At 46.4% G+C, this 17,816-nt stretch overlaps 1 long non-coding RNA gene across 1 annotated transcript; it reads left to right on the top strand.

The window, feature by feature from the left end:
* The first annotated feature begins 10,645 nt into the window (after window positions 1–10,645).
* On the top strand, window positions 10,646–16,455 carry LOC141051210 (uncharacterized). The gene is made up of 2 exons (XR_012220594.1): window positions 10,646–11,929; window positions 12,549–16,455. It is a non-coding gene; the product is annotated as an uncharacterized lncRNA (long non-coding RNA).
* Window positions 16,456–17,816: the final 1,361 nt, after the last annotated feature.

Raw genomic sequence — 17,816 nt, 5'->3', positions numbered from 1 at the left:
TACGAAGTGTACGGAGCTGAGCCGTGTGTGTACGAAGTGTACGGAGCTGAGCCGTGTGTGTACGAGGTGTACGGAGCGGAGCCGTGTGTACGAGGTGTACGGAGCGGAGCCGCGTGTGTACGAGGTGCACGGAGCGGAGCCGCGTGTGTACGAGGTGCACGGAGCGGAGCCGTGTGTACGAGGTGTACGGAGAGGAGCCGCGTGTGTACGAGGTGTACGGAGCGGAGCCGCGTGTGTACGAGGTGTACGGAGCGGAGCCGCGTGTGTACGAGGTGTTCGGAGCGGAGCCGCGTGTGTACGAGGTGTACGGAGCGGAGCGCATGTGTACGAGGTGTACGGAGAGGAGCTGCGTGTGTACGAGGTGTTCGGAGCGGAGCCGCGTGTGTACGAGGTGTACGGAGCGGAGCGCGTGTGTACGAGGTGTACGGAGCGGAGCCGTGTGTACGTGGTGTACGAGGTGTACGGAGCGGAGCCGTGTGTACGAAGTGTACGGAGCGGAGCCGTGTGTACGAAGTGTACGGAGCTGAGCTGTGTGTACGAAGTGTACGGAGCTGAGCCGTGTGTACGAAGTGTACGGAGCTGAGCCGTGTGTACAAAGTGTACGGAGCTGAGCCGTGTGTACGAAGTGTACGGAGCTGAGCTGTGTGTGTACGAAGTGTACGGAGCTGAGCCGTGTGTGTACGAAGTGTACGGAGCGGAGCCGTGTGTGTACGGGGTGTACGGAGCGGAGCCGTGTGTGTACGGGGTGTACGGAGCGGAGCCGCGTGTGTACGAGGTGTACGGAGCGGAGCCGCGTGTGTACGAGGTGTACGGAGCGGAGCCGGGTGTGTACGAGGTGTACGGAGCGGAGCCGCGTGTGTACGAGGTGTTCGGAGCGGAGCCGCGTGTGTACGAGGTATACGGAGCGGAGCGCGTGTGTACGAGGTGTACGGAGCGGAGCGCGTGTGTACGAAGTGTACGGAGCTGAGCCGTGTGTACGAAGTGTACGGAGCTGAGCCGTGTGTACGAAGTGTACGGAGCTGAGCCGTGTGTACGAAGTGTACGGAGCTGAGCCGTGTGTACAAAGTGTACGGAGCTGAGCCGTGTGTACGAAGTGTACGGAGCTGAGCCGTGTGTGTACGAAGTGTACGGAGCTGAGCCGTGTGTGTACGAAGTGTACGGAGCGGAGCCGTGTGTGTACGGGGTGTACGGAGCGGAGCCATGTGTGTACGGGGTGTACGGAGCGGAGCCGTGTGTGTACGGGGTGTACGGAGCGGAGCCGTGTGTGTACGAGGTGTACGGAGAGGAGCCGTGTGTACGAGGTGTACGGAGCGGAGCCGTGTGTGTACGAGGTGTACGGAGAGGAGCCGTGTGTACGAGGTGTACGGAGCGGAGTCGTGTGTGTACGAGGTGTACGGAGCGGAGCCGTGTGTACGAGGTGTACGGAGCGGAGCCGCGTGTGTACGAGGTGTACGAGGTGTACGGAGCGGAGCCGTGTGTGTACGGAGCGGAGCCGTGTGTGTACGAGGTGTACGGAGAGGAGCCGTGTGTACGAGGTGTACGGAGCGGAGCCGTGTGTGTACGAGGTGTACGGAGAGGAGCCGTGTGTACGAGGTGTACGGAGCGGAGCGCGTGTGTACGAGGTGTACGGAGCTGAGCCGTGTGTGTACGAAGTGTACGGAGCGGAGCCGTGTGTGTACGAGGTGTACGGAGCGGAGCCGTGTGTGTACGAGGTGTACGGAGCGGAGCCGTGTGTGTACGAGGTGTACGGAGCGGAGCCGTGTGTGTACGAGGTGTACGGAGCGGAGCCGTGTGTGTACGAGGTGTACGGAGCAGAACCGTGTGTGTATGAGGTGTACGGAGGGGAGCTGCATGTGTACGGAGCAGAGCCGCGTGTGTGCGAGGTGTACGGAGCGGAGCCGTGTGTGTACGAGGTGTACGGAGCGGAGCCGTGTGTGTACGAAGTGTACGGAGCTGAGCCGTGTGTGTACGAGGTGTACGGAGCGGAGCCGTGTGTGTACGAGGTGTACGGAGCGGAGCCGTGTGTGTACGAGGTGTACGGAGCAGAGCCGTGTGTGTATGAGGTGTACGGAGGGGAGCTGCATGTGTGCGGAGCAGTGCCGCGTGTGTGCGAGGTGTACGGAGCGGAGCCGTGTGTGTACGAGGTGTACGGAGCGGAGCCGTGTGTGTACGAGGTGTACGGAGCGGAGCCGTGTGTGTACGACGTGTACGGAGCGGAGCCGTGTGTGTACGACGTGTACGGAGCGGAGCCGTGTGGGTATGGAGTGTATGGAGCGGAGCTGAAGGGAGACTTTAAGTCCATCTAGTTCAACCCATATCCTGTCCTAACTTACCCTAACATGTTGATCCAGAGGAAGGCAAAAAAAACCATGTGGCAAACACTAAGCTTCACATTGGGGAAAAAATTCCTTCCCGACTCCACATACGGCAATCAGACTAGCTCCCTGGATCAATGCAACATTAAGGAAACTAGTGTATATGCGCTGTAATATTATACTTTTCAAGAAAGGCATCCAGTCCCTTCTTAAATTTTAGTAGGGAATCACTCATTACAACACAATATGGCAGAGAGTTCCATAGTCTCGCTGCTCTTACAGTAAAGAATCTGCATCTGTGAGTATGCTTAAACCTTCTTTCTTCCAGACGTAGAGGATGCCCCCTTGTCCCCGTCACAGGTCTAAGAGTAAAAAGATCATTAGAAAGGTCTTGGTATTGTCCCCGCATATATTTATACATTGTAATAAGATCACCCCGAAGCCTTCGATTCTCCAAACTAAATAACCCCAAGTGTAATAACCTGTCTTGGTATTGCAGACCCCCAGTTCCCTAATAACCTTGGTTGCTCTTCTCTGCACCCACTCCAGTTCAGCTATGTCTTTCTTATACACCGGAGACCAGAACTGTACACAGTATTCTAAGTGTGGTCGCACTAGTGACTTGTATAGAGGTAAAATTATGTTCTCATGAGCATCTATGCCTCTTTTAATGCATCCCATTATTTTATTTGCCTTTGCAGCAGCTGCCTGACACTGGCCACTAAATGTGAGTTTGTTGCCCACCCATACACCCAGGTCTTTTTCAGTGACAGTTTTGCCCAGTGTTTTACAATTAAGCACATAATTATACATCTTGTTTGTTCTAGCAAAGTGCATGACCTTACATTTATCCCCATTAAAGCTCATTTGCCATTTATCAGCCCAAGCTTCTAGTTTACATAAATCGTCCTGTAATATAAAATTGTCCTCCTCTGTATTGATTACCCTACAGAGTTTAGTGTCATCTGCAAATATTGAAATTCTACTCTCTATGCCCCCTACAAGGTCATTAATAAATGTTAAAAAGAAGCAGGCTCAATACTGACCCCTGTGGTACCCCACTGCTAACCGTGACCCAGTCCGAGTGTGCTCCATTAATAACCACCCTTTGTTTCCTATCCCTGAGCCAGCTCTTAACCCACCTACACATATTTTCCCCTATCCCCATTGTTCTCATTTTATGTATCAACCTTTTGTGTGGCACCGTATCAAAAGCTTTTGAAAAGTCCATGTACACCACGTACACTGCATTCCCTTGGTCCAGTCTGGAACTTACCTCTTCATAAAAGCTTATCAGATTCGTCTGACAGGAACGGTCCCTTGTAAACCCATGTTGATATTGGGTCATGAGGTTATTCTTCTTCAGATACTCCAGTATAGTATCTCTTAGAAAACCCTCCAGGATTTTACCCACAGTTGAGGTTAAACTTACTGGCCTATAATTTCCAAGTTCAGTTTTTGTCCCCTTTTTGAATATTGGCACCACATTTGCCATACGCCAGTCCTGTGGTTGTTGGGCGCTGGATTCCTGCAGCGACACAACAGGAATCCAGAGCCTCACATGCTGCTCTGCAGCAGGACATTCATAGAATCATAGAATCGTAGAGTTGGAAGGGACCTCCTGGGCCATCTGGTTCAACCCCCTGCTCAAAGCAGGATTCGCTAAATCATCCCAGTCAGATGTCTGTCCAGCCTCTGTTTGAAGACTTCCATTGAAGGAGAACTCACCACTTCTCGTGGCAGCCTGTTCCACTCATTGATCACTCTAACTGTCAAAAAGTTTTTTCTAATATCTAATCTGTGTCTCCTCCCATTCAGTTTCATCCCATTGCTTCTAGTCTTTCCTTGTGCAAATGAGAATAATGATGATCCTTCTACAATGTGACAGCCCTTTAGATATTTGTAGACAGCTATTAAGTCTCCTCTCAGTCTTCTCTTTTGCAAACTAAACATTCCCAAATCCTGCAACCTTTCCTCATAAGACAGGGTTTGCAGACCGGTCACCATTCTGGTCGCTCTTTTCTGAACTTGCTCCAGTTTGTTGATGTCTTTTTTAAAGTGTGGTGCCCAAAACTGGACACAATATTCCAGATGAGGTCTGACCAAAGAGGAGTAGAGGGCAATAATGACTTCACATGATCTAGACTGTATGCTTCTGTTAATACATCCTAGAATTTTCACATGTGCTGTTGCTTAGCCCTATTCCTCCCATTCTGTATATGCTTTTTTCATTTTTATTGCCCAGATGTAGTACTTTGCATTTTTCCCTGTTAAAAACCATTCTGTTAGTTGCTGCCCACTGCTCCAGTTTATTTATATCTTTTTGAATCCTCTCTCTCTCTTCTCTAGTATTAGCTATCCCTCCTAGCTTTGTGTCATCAGCAAATTTAATCAGTTTACCCTCAATTCCGTCATCTAAATCGTTGATAAAGATGTTGAACAATACAGGGCCCAGGACAGAGCCCTGTGGTACCCCACTTGAGACATTCTTCCAACTGGATGTGCAGCCATTTACGACCACTCTTTGGGTCTGATCACTAAGCCAGTTATGAATCCACCTAACAGTTGCCATGTCCATTCCATACGTAGTCATTTTTTCAATAAGGATTGTATGAGATACTTTGTCAAATGCTTTGCTGAAGTCAAGATATACTATATCTACAGCATTTCCTTGATCCACCCAATCAGTGATTCCGTCATAGAAGGAAATTAAGTTAGTCTGACATGACTTATTAGTTACAAACCCATGCTGACTCTGTTTGATCACTTCATTCTTATCCAGGTACTGACATACATGTTGTTTAATAATTTGTTCAAAGATCTTTCCTGGTATAGAAGTCAGACTCACCGGCCTATAGTTGCCTGGGTCCACCTTCTTCCCCTTTTTGAAGATAGGAACAATATTTGCTCTTCTCCAGTCTTCTGGGACTTCTCCTGTTCTCCAAGAATTTTCAAAGACTATGGAGAGGGGTTCAAATATTTCTTCTGCTAACTCCTTCAGTACTCTGGGGTGTAATTCATCTGGACCTGGAGACTTGAATTCATTTAGGTTAGCTAAGTGTTTCCTCACTATCTTTCTGCTTATAGATATCCTAGATTCTTCTATTCCCTTAATAGGACAGTGAAGAACAGTTGAGGTTACATTTCCTTTCTGAGAGAAAACAGATGCAAAATAGGAATTTAAAAGTTCGGCCTTCTCAACATCCTGTCATACCATTTCATCATTTTCATCCTGTAAAAATCCTATAGCATCTTTGACTTTTCTTTTACTTTTGACATATCCCCAAAATCCTTTATTATTGCTTTTGACATCTCTTGCAAGGCTCAATTCATTGTCAGCTTTAGCTAATCTGATTTGTGCCCTGCAGGTTCTGCAGACAGCATTGTATTCTTCTTTAGATATGCCTCCCTCTTTCCATTTTATAAACATTTCTTTCTTACTTTTTAGCATGTGCTTAAGTTCTGTGTTCATCTGTCCTGGTTTCCTTAAATGCTTCCTATTCTTCCCTCTTTTCGGAATTGTTAACAATTGTACTTTGAGAATTTCATTTTTCAAGATTTTCCATCCTTCCTGGACATTTTTGTCTTTAAGAATATCCAGCCATTGGATCCCTCCAATTCTCTTTCTGAATCCCTTAAAATCTGCCTTTCTGAAATCTAACCTTGACGTCTGAGTCTTCACAGGTCTTCCTCCTCTAGTTATCCAAAATTCTAAAATAGCATGGTCGCTACCTCCTAGGGTCCCAGCCACTTTTACCTCCTCAACCATTTCCTCCCTGTTTATAAGGATTATATCCAAGGTAGCAGTTCCCCTTGTTTTCTCCCCTACCTTTTGGAAGATAAAGTTGTCAGCAAGAGAGGATAAGAATTTTCTTGACCTGTTAGTTTTGCCTAAGAGAGATTCCCAACAAATGTCTGGATAGTTGAAATCTCCCATGACAACTATGTCATATTTTTTGGAGAACTTGGCCATTTGATGCATAAAGCGTTCATCCATATCTTCAGCTTGCACAGGCGGCCTGTAGTAAATGCCTACAATGGTGTCCTTTCCATTGTTCTGTCCTTGTATTCTTACCCAAACAGTTTCCACAGAACTCCCAGTCTCTGAAGCTTCAATCTCTGTGCAGATATACGCGTTTCTAACATAAAATGCGACACCTCCTCCTCGTTTATCAAGTCTGTTTCTTGCAAATAAGTTGTATCCTTCTAGTCTTGTATTCCAATCATGTGTATCATCCCACCAAGTTTCAGTGATTCCAATGACATCATATTTCTTTTCCTGTGTTAGTAATTCCAATTCTACTTGTTTGTTGCCCATGCTTTGTGCATTATTATAGAAACATTTTAGTTTGTGATTGGTTTCTCTTTCTCCAATATTTTTATTATTTAGATTCTTTTGTCTTTGTTCTTCCTTTCCACTTCTAATAGCAGAGTTCTCAATAGCATTTGTCAGGTGTATGGCTTTTTCTGGTTTTTTGCTTCCCTTCCCACGTTGTTCTAGTTTAAAGCTCTCCTTACAAGTGTAGCAAGGCGACTTCCAAATACTTGTTTTCCAGTCTTCGAAAGGTGCACCCCATCTCTAGCAAGTAGTCCATCGTATAGGTAATTCACTCCGTGATCCAGAAATCCCAATCGTTGCTGACGGCACCATCGACGTAGCCAGTTGTTCACCTGCAGAATCTTATTCCACCTCCTTGTTCCATGGCCATCCACTGGGAGGATGGAAGAGAAGACCACCTGCGCTCCCAGTTCCTTCACTTTCTTGCCTAAGTTTTCAAAGTCTCTGTAGATGGTTTTCAGGTCGTTTCTTGCTGTGTCATTTGTCCCCACGTGTAGTAGCAGGAATGGGTAGTCATCTGTAGGTCTGAAGAGTCCTGATATCCTGTCAGACACATCTTTAATTTTTGCACCTGGAAGACAGCACATTTCTCTTGAAGTTATATCCGGTCTGCAGATAGTGGCCTCTGTTCCTCTCGACAGGGAATCCCCCATGACCACCACTCTCCGTTTCTTCTTCACATTTTTCTTTCTCCATCCAGGAGGATTCTGAAGGTGTACAAGGTTGCTGTTTGTGGGCAATGTCTTATCCTGATGTATTTCTTCATCGTTTTCCTGCGTGAGAGCCTGGTACTGGTTCTTGAGAAGTATGGGTGCTGACTGCCTCCTGATCCTCCTGCTTCTCTGGGTCACATGTTTCCATTCCTCTGTTTCTTCAGGTGCACTTCGAATTTCTTCTCTTTCTGTAACATGAAGAGATAATTCTGCTCTCTCTAAAAACTCTTCACCTTCCTTAATGATCTTCAACGTAGCTAACCTCTCTTCGAGATTTTGCAACTTTTCCTCCAACAGGGACACAAGCTTGCATTTGTGGCATGTGAAGTTTAGCTTTTCCACTGGTACGTCTGTGAACATGTAGCAAGAAATGCAGCTCACCAAATGGCTCCTGGCCTCTTCCATGTTGAGATTTCTTAAAAACGATGAAAGATGAGCCAAAATTCGCACGGTCGGCGCGCGGTTTTCCAATTTCCTCTTTTCAGCTGCAGCGGCCAAAACCCAGTGATCGTTGAGCTCGCGGAGACTCTTCACTTATCCCAGAAGGCACTGGGAATATGCAAATGATCTCCTCAGGACTCTTCCCCTGGCTAAGTCCCTCTGCTGCTTCACTGAGCATGCTCACGAGATGATCTCCCACTGGAGGTCAGGAGTCACGTGCTCAGGTCCTTCTCCAAATCTGAATGGTCCATCTCAGAGATCAGGAAGGTCCCGGCAGCACACGGCTATAAAAGGCCCGCATGGCCACTCGGCCATGCGCTAGTATACACTTTATTTGCACCACAAATATCCAAAGACAACTATGGGCAAAGTAACATCTATTTAAAAAATAAAAATCCAAGTGGATTTAGATTTATAAATGCCCAAAATAATTAAATGGATTAAGTAAATGTAAACTCCACACTGAATATTCAACAAAGAAGAAAAAAGGAGTACTATACACAAAAAAATTTTTCAAAAAATATATATATTTATTTATTACAAATACATATATGTAATACCTAAAATACAATAAATACGACACATAACCCTAGGTAATGTTATCCAAAGCAAGTTACAGGCAGATTGTATCTTAACAGCACCAAGTAATAATTATATTCAATATCATAATCACCAATAGTTATCATAGATAAAAAAATGCAGCGACTTTACTTATATATATATATATATATATATATATATATATATAAGGACCAGCCCTCAATATCCAGCCAGCAAACTACCAAATAACCCCAAGTTGAACAAATGCTTTTTAGTGCTTACCCATGTAGTATGGTGCCTGATTGCTCTGGAGCCACGTGTCACCCCTGACGCACGTTTCGCTTAAGCTTTATCAAAAAGGGATATAAAATTGTCCTCCTCTGCATTGATTACCCTACAGAGTTTAGTGTCATCTTCAAATATTGAAATTCTACTCTCTATGCCCCCTACAAGGTCATTAATAAATATGTTAAAAAGAAGCAGGCTCAATACTGACCCCTGTGGTACCCCACTGCTAACTGTGACCCAGTCCGAGTGTGCTCCATTAATAATCACCCTTTGTTTCCTATCCCTGAGCCAGCTCTTAACCCACTTACACATATTTTCCCCTATCCCCATTGTTCTCATTTTATGTATCAACCTTTTGTGTGGCACCGTATCATAAGCTTTTGAAAAGTCCATGTACACCACGTCCCTTGGTCCAGTCCGGAACTTACCTCTTCATAAAAGCTTATCAGATTAGTCTGACAGGAATGGTCCCTTGTAAACCCATGTTGATATTGGGTCATGAGGTTATTCTTCTTCAGATACTCCAGTATAGTATCTCTTATAAAACCCTCCAGGATTTTACCCACAGTTGAGGTTAAACTTACTGGCCTATAATTTCCAAGTTCAGTTTTTGTCCCCTCTTTGAATATTGGCACCATATTTGCCATACGCCAGTCCTGTGGTTGTTGGGTGTCGGATTCCTGCAGTGACACAACAGGAATCCAGAGCCTCACATGCTGCTCTGCAGCAGGACATTCCTGAGGCTAAGTCCCTCTGCTGCTCCACTGAGCATGCTCACGAGATGATCTCCCACTGGAGGTCAGGAGTCACGTGCTCAGGTCCTTCTCCAGATCTGATTGGTCTATCTCAGAGATCTGGAAGGTCCTGGCCGCTCGGTCATGTGCTAGTATAGACTTTACTTGCTAGATTTGTGAATGGTGACGGATGTATGATTCTAGTGACTGGCTTATTAAGATTCCTCTCCCTCTGACATTACGCATGTGGATAGGGAACTAGAGAGTCAGCGCCAGTCAGTGGCAAGCCTTAGGCCACTGTGCACACCACACCTCTACACTAGCATCCGATCATGCCACGCCTCACGGCACTATCGTATAGCATCTGTGTTTGCCGCTGCGCTGCAGTCAGCAGCACTTACCAGCATCCGCGGTAGCAACGCCGCACACACGGTAGGTCTAGATGGACACCGACCTCAGCCTTGGGCCCGTGTCCTGTGACCGTATACCGCGCGTGCAATTTAGCTGAGACCTGTGAGTCTAACAGGCTCGGCGTTTGGTTATGTTACAGCGCCTCTGTGAGCTAACAGAGTCCGCTCAGCGCACATCAGGTGGCGTTTAACCCGTGCGCATTATACCGCCATATAGCGCATCTGCCATTACTCAGCAGCAGTGATAACACCTTCTGCACGGTGGACCCCGAGTGGCGAACGCACTTTATTATTTATTTATTTAGTGCGTTCCGCCATTCCTAACAGTGGTACAGACCCTGTTATTATGGAATCTTTAAAGATTAAAAAATAATGGTCTATCTATGACTGTACTTAATTCCTGCAGTACTCAGAGGTGTATCCCATACGGGCCCGGGGATTTGTCAATTTTAGTGATTTTTAGATGCCGCCGTACTTCCTGCCGAGTTAAGCAGGTGACATTTAATGGAGAATTTTTATCACTGATTATGTTATCCGTCATGGGATTTTCTTGTGTAAATACTGTTGAAAAAAAGTCATTTAGCATATTGGCTTTTTCCTCATCCTCATCCACCATTTCACCCAGACTATTTTTAAGGGGGCCAACACTATCATTTTTTAGTTTCTTACTATTTATGTAGTTAAAGAATATTTTGGGATTATTTTTACTTTCTCTGGCAATGAGTCTCTCTGTCTCAATCTTTGCTGTCTTGATTTGCTTTTTACAGAATTTGTTTAATTTTCTGTATTTATTTAATGCCTCATCACTACCTACTTGCTTTAATTCTCTAAATGCTTTCTTTTTGTCCTCCTATTTCTAGCATGTTTATTCCCATATGGTATATATTGTGCACAGGTCCTATTCAGGATGCTAATAAACGTCTCCCATTTTCTTTGTGTATTTTTTTTTCGCTAGGTGTTCCTGATTCCTCTCTACTCCTGACTTTGGCCGTTCTGATAATTTTTAATCAGAGGTGTTACTCTGAGGTGGCCTATGTGGATTTGGGTGCGGCAGGCAATTTCATTAGCCTTGAGGCAGTTAGGAGGCTCCGGATTCTGGTCCTAACTCTGGAGAGACCACGTTTGATTGCATCGATGGACAGTAGACCATTACAAGAGGCCATCATTATGGTGACTGAAGATGTGGAGCTGCGAATAGGGGTTCCACATCGGGAGAAGATTGCCTTGTACGTGCTGCCGCACCTCTCTCATGCCCTTTTACTTGGTCTACCCTGGCTCCGGGCGCATGAACCTACTCTCGATTGGCGCTCTGGTGATGTGCTTCGTAGGGGACACTCCTGCCAGGAATGGTGTCTGCAGTCTGTTCATCTGGTTAACTCTCCACAACCTTCCTCTGCTCCCGCTGGATTACCTTCGATCTATTAGTCCTTTGCAGATCTTCAATAAGGAGGCTGAGAATCTTCCCCCACATCGTCCATATGACTGCCCGATTGAGCTCATTCCCGGTTCTACACCGCCTAGGGGTAGGATCTATCCGTTGTCTCCTGCTGAGACTCAGGCCATGTCTGAATATATCCAGGAGAACTTGGCCAAGGGATTTATTCGGAAATCTTCCTCCCCTGCAGGTGTGGGATTTTTCTTCGTCAAAAGAAGGACGGTTCTCTTCGTCCCTGTATAGACTACAGAGGCCTGAATGACATCACAGTCAAGAACAGATACCCACTGCCACTAATCCCGGAGCTCTTCGATCATTTAAGGGTGGCCCGGATTTTCACTAAACTCGATCTTTGGGCCGCCTACAACTTGATCTGCCTTCGCTCTGGGCATGAGTGGAAGATCACTTTTAACACTCGGGACAGTCATTATGAGTATTTGGTCATGCCATTCGGCCTATGCAATGCTCCCACAGTGTTCCAAGAATTTGTTAACGATATTTTCGATTTCCTATATTCCTGTGTCGTGTATCTGGATGACATCCTAGTCTTTTCTTCAGATCTTCCGTCCCACAGAAGGAGTGTCCGTCTGGTCTTGCAGCGTTTGAGGGAGAATCATCTTTATACCAAGCTTGAGAAAGGAGTCCGAAACGCGCATCGGGGCGGACGCGCTGGTCCAGGAGGAGTCAGCAACCTGCATCCCCACCACCTAGGAGGTAAATTTACCGAATGTTGTGCATTTTGAGGATTATAGGAATGGTGGACTAGTGGGGTTATAACGGACTTGCAGTGGCTTTCCCATAATTTACTGTGATAGCCACTGTGCTAATTTAAACACATGGAATAATAGGTAAAGTCCTGTCCAATAGTGCATATGCAGGCTGTCTGAGAGGTGTTAATTTCTTACCTTAACATACATTGGTGGATTATTTTTGGGAGGTGTGCAATAGGGGTGATTTTTATATTGACCCATTAAATCCTTGTGCCATATTGGAGGGATTGATTCTGTTATGCTATGGCTGGTAATCCTTGCATAACATCGTTTATAATTAATTATCCGGGATAATTCATCAATAGACACACAAAAGGTATTATTGATAAAAACCTGTGTATCACCATCGCTGTGAGCAGTATGTGTGGGCACCCCATGTAATTGTTGACTATTGTATGTGCAGTTGCTCCTTTTGGATCTGGGCGTCAAATGTGAATTGTAAGTGACGAGTGTCGTGTACTATCTTATCGTCTTAAGTATTTGGCAGTGTGAATTTTAATTACGTGTTTCAATAAAAATTATATTTTTTATGTGACTGTTGCTTTTTGATCATCGCTTTTCAGACTGGTGACATGGAGGAGGAACCGGCACATATTATGGACCCTTTTTAAAATCATCACTGTGGCTCCGACCATTCCGCCGCCTGGTTAGACTTTAGTAGCGGAGGGTGACAGAAGGAGAGTGCTACTCTGGGAACTACTCATCCAAATTGGCCAGACATGCCAGGATAAAGAAGACATTTCTCCTCATCGCTTGCTATTATTGGTGGCCTACCCTGCGCTTGGATTTCAAAGATTTTGTTGCCTCGTGTCCATCCTGTGCCAGAAACAAGGTTCCAGACAACTACCTCAGGGAGCTCTGCTTCCTCTTCCCATTCCCTCAACTCCTTGGCAGCATATTGCGATGGATTTCATTACCGACTTTCCGATTTCCTCTGGCTGTACCATTATTTTTGTGGTTGTGGATCACTTCTCTAAGATGGCTCACTTTGTTCCTTTGCCTGGCCTACCCTCAACTCCTGACTTGGCAAATATTTTTACTGCTCTTATCTTCTCTAGCCTCAGGGGTACCATCAGCCGATTATCCTTGGAATTGGGAGGATGTCAAGGGGGCGCTCGACAGAGCATGTGGAAGGATGAAAAGGCACGCTGATAAGAGTCGCCTGGATTCTCCTCCCTTTAGGCCCGGCGATAAGGTTTGGCTGTCCTCCAAATACGTTAGACTCAAGATGCCATCTTATAAGTTGTGTCCACGCTACATTTGTCTCTTCGAGATCTTCAAGCAAGTCAACAATGTTGCCTACAAGTTGAGATTGCCTGCCTTGCTCCATATTCCCAACACCTTTCATATATCCCTTTTTAAACCTGCAATTTTTAATGGCTTCCATCCCTCATCTGGGGCTACTCCCCAACCTGTTTGTACCGAAGACTTTTTGAGGTGAAGGATATTCTTGCTATGAAAAATGTTAGTGCAAAAACTTTTTTCTTGATTGATTGTAAAGGTTTTGGTCCTGAGGAAAGTTCTTGGGAGCCACTTGAAAACATCAATGCTCCATGTATTCTAAACAGATTTCTTTCCAGTCGTAGTAAGAAGGGATGTAAGGGAGGAGGTACTGTTACCATCGCTGCTGCCTTCTCCGCTGCCCGGGTCCCTGCCGATGCTGTTGCCAGGTCACCCACTGCCTGGTCCTCTGTTGCTGCCTGCATCCTGGCGCGCTGTCCCTGGGTGGCCCCGCCGAACTTCTCCCTGGCTTCCATTCGCGTGCTCTATGATGAATTTCCGGCGCCTGCGCATGCGCCCTAGTACACTTAAAGCGCGGGCGCGCACAGCACCAGTCTTTTATAGACACTAGGTGACCTGACCTGGAAATCCCTGTCTAGTCAATCAGGGTGAGGGTTAGGGTATTTTAGGCTGCCTCCTCTTAGTGGACGCGCCTGATTATCGTATCTATTTACCCCAGGCCCCCTTGTGTCTCTGTGCGCTGCGCTACCAGCAATACCATATGTGTATAACTTTCTCCCTCTCTGTAGTTCTCTCCGCTACCGGCTGTCTGAAGTCCTGTCACAGTGTCTTCCACCGTCGTCTGTCCAGTGCCCTGTCCTGCCGGTCCTCCTGGAGCCTCGTCCCTGGTCCCTCGTCCGTCCTGAATCCTGTCCTGCTTTCCTGCCTGGATCCTCATCCCTGGTTCCTGTATCCCTATTGTCTTCCACCTTCCTTTGTTCCCTCCCCGTCTCTTTACCCGTTTACCTCCTGAACCGCCCTTGTTATCGACTACTGTGGTCTCCGAGAGCTCTGGGCTTGCCCCTAACAGTCTTTGTATTGGGGTCGGTCTTCATCTGGCCAGCTCGACCAGGGGTAGGTCGGGTCCACTCCAGGTAGCTCGCCTTCCTGTGGTGTTATAGTATGCCTCTGAATTTGGTGTCTGACAGAGGGGTTCAATTCGTGTCCAAATTTTGGAGGGAGTTTTGTAAGAAATTGGGTATTAGCTTGACCTTCTCCTCTTCCTACCATCCCGAAACCAACTGTCAGATGGAGAGGACCAATCAGTCACTAGAACAGATTTTGCGGTGTCTTGCCATGTCCCAGCAGGATGATTGGTTTTCCTCGTTGCCCGTGGCTGAGTTTGCATTTTATAATCGGGTTAATTAGTCCACTGGCACGTCTCCATTTTTCAGTAACTACGGGTTTCACCTCCATTATAGTAAATATTCCAGGCTGGACATGGGGTGTCCAGGGGCTGATTTGGCGGTTCCACGCTTGTGGGAGGTTTTGGAGGGAGGTCCAGAAGAACACTTGGGTGACACAGCGCAAACAAACATTTTGCTAATAAGCAACGATCTGTAGGACCTAAGTTTCTGGTAGGAGATAAAATGTGGTTGTCTACCAAGAACATACATCTGAAACTTCCTTCCGTTAAGTTGGGTACCAAGATAATAGGTCCTTATGAGATCATTGAGGTTGTCAATCCAGTTGCCTTTCTTTTACACTTACCTCTGTCACTTCGTATCCCAAATGTGTTCCATAAGTCCCTTCTTAAGCCATTTGTACCTTCCTCTACTGGGTCTCCACCCCCTCCGCCTTCTGTCTCTGTGGATGGACAAACTTGAGTATGAAGATGAACGGATTGGCGATTCTCGGATGGTTTGCAGTTCGCTTCAGTACTTGGTACATTGGAAAGGTTACGGTCCTGAGGATCGATCTTGAGTCCTGGCTTGATCAGTCCATGCTGATCGGTTGGTTTGGGCTTTTCATGCATGTTACCCTGGGAAACCTGGGGGTCCAGTGCCCCCCCCCCCTCTGGTCATGTCAGTGGTTAACTTTCTCTGCCTCGATCCGGTGTCAGGTCTGCTATTACTCTGTGCTGCATCCTGCAGGCAGTGCCAGTTATATTTCCTGCCTACAGCGTGTGTAGCTGGCTCTGGGGAAACCCTGATTTGTCCTGCTGCGCTTAGCTGTCTTTGCCCATGTCTGTTTATTCCTCACTTCTCGCCACAACTCTGTGTCCCTGTGTGTTTGGATTCGCCGGTACTTGACTCTACTTTGGCTCTGACCTGATTCTGTCTCTTCCTTCTGGTACTTCTGCTACGGAACAGTACTGACCTTTTGGCTCTCCTCTGACTCTGTGTTGGGATTCCCATTGGTACTACGCTACTCTCTAGTATCGACCCGGCTTGTATTCTGCTGCCACCTGGTGTTAACCTCGCTGCAGTTCTGCTGGTCTGCTCTGGGCAGGATTTCAGCCCTCTCTCCGCTCTGCTGCCATCTAGTGGAGTTTGCATTTACCTGCAGTGCTACAGCGTGACAGTAGGCTAGATAGTTTGGTACTTCAAAAACAGAGGAGGAAAAACAGCAAATAGATTAAATAATCAAGTAATGCTACTTGATCACATCTCCATTCTTACCCTTTATGTCAATACTAAATGAAGGACACTTGGTAAGTATAAAAAGAGGTTGCATGCCTCTATTAAGACAGAGACAGCCAGAGATTCTGCCAAAATATCCAAACATCCAGGAGACCATACAGGACTGCTGCCAATACATTATGGCTTTATCACAAGGGACACAGATCTACCATTCTACAGGAAACAACCTAGGGGACCTCAGTCCCGATTGGAAGAATAAAGATCTCCACTGACCATTGCTGAACCATGAATACATTTGGAGAAAACCTGGATTGGTACCCACCAGTCACCTGCCACCATGGAGTTCGGAGAAGTCCGGTTATGACCCTCGGGTCAACTACCTTGTACTTGAATGAACTGTCATCTTCCTACGCTTGTCGTTACCTCCTCACTGTGTGCGTGCCACAGGTGGGGTAGTTGACCTTGGGAACTCTGAAGTAACAGCTGCCATTGTCCTGGTGAGTGAGCAGAAGGGTGAGACTCTGTAATGTTCACCATCTTGGGGTATTTTTCTTGGACTGTTCTGTTATCTGCCTGTTTTGTGGTTCAATAAAGCATTGTCACACTGTTTTAGCCTCACCGTGTTGTCGGAGTAGCTTTATGGCCAGGTTAAAAGGAGAGCGGGCGTTCAGCGGGACGATCCCTGGTCCATGCAGTTTCGGCTAGAGGACTGGGGCGCTCACCAACCCCCCCGTGCCTTCACATACATGTTTATGTCTTCATATTTTTAGAACATCTTTACTAAAAAAAAAGTTATATAAAAAGACAGATGTCTTTGAAGGAATTAAATGTCTGCAATCAAAATAGATGAGCTGTTAAAGTGATGGAAGAGGAGAAATGTGCAGTAAACTGACAGTGTCACTATAAGAGGTAACATCATGCTGCTGTAACGGAGATGAGTGATGTGCCATATAATCTATAACATCCTCCTCACTAATATCCTTGCCAGAGACAAAGTAAGGCAATTGTGTCCTGCATTTTGCAGTACTACAGCTGGTAAAAGTGGTGGTGATATCGCTTGCGGCTCCTGCAATTTTACTACCAGATGCCGCAATTATATTACCTTATGCTTTGCTGTTGCCACCTTTTATTTTCATTTTAATTTATGGAAGAACTTTTAGCAGTTTTGAACTACAATTCACTCATGAATGCCATTTCATAGTGTTACGTGGACTCCATATGGAGATTGGAGGCTCAAATGGAGGTGTATCCTTTTCAGTGATTACAGCATTTGTCTTGGACACAATGATATAACCAGGGATTGGTCTGGGGACCACATGGACAACGGCATGAAGAGGCCATCATGAGAGATAGTGACACCGGTCATACACCTAGCATTATAATATTGTGTGGCATGACGTACGGTAGTACTCTAGTGAATATTCCAGGCACACTAACAGCTTGGTGTTACATTAATTTGGTACTGTAACCAGTGGTATGGCCGTTTATCCAAAGTGTCCTTGGAGAGGTTTTACAGCATGACAATGCCGGGCCGCATTTTGCTCGTGCAATAGTGAGTGGCCTACCCATGCTACCATGGCCTGCAGTGTCTCCTGACTTGCCTCCCATCAAGCACATCTGGGATATTATTGTTCGGCAATTGCAAAGGAAGCAGCCAGCAGTGGTTCTTGATGATTTGTGTCGCGAAACAGTTGTAGGGTGTCACAGGGCTCCTTCCCTGTCCCTAATGTTAGGGGCACCCTAGCTCATCCTGTGCCCCAGATTACTTCTGATAGTCAAAAAAGCCGAGGCCACGTACTTTGCCTTAGCTCCTGAAACCACCCTCGGTACCTTTTCCCCACCCGGGGAAGAGGGGAGTAGTAGTGTACAGTAATACATCAACCAGACTAATAAGGTAATATGAACAGGGATAATGAAAAATACCAAACATACAAATATACTCACACAGACAACAAAGGAATGCACTGA

Source organism: Dendrobates tinctorius, unplaced genomic scaffold (genome assembly GCF_039654945.1).
Source record: "Dendrobates tinctorius isolate UK_male_01 unplaced genomic scaffold, ASM3965494v1 ptg000155l, whole genome shotgun sequence".
Classification (NCBI taxonomy): Eukaryota; Metazoa; Chordata; class Amphibia; order Anura; family Dendrobatidae; genus Dendrobates; species Dendrobates tinctorius.
The sequence above is the reverse complement of the archived record's forward strand: the minus strand, read 5'-3'. Positions and strand labels throughout refer to the sequence as shown.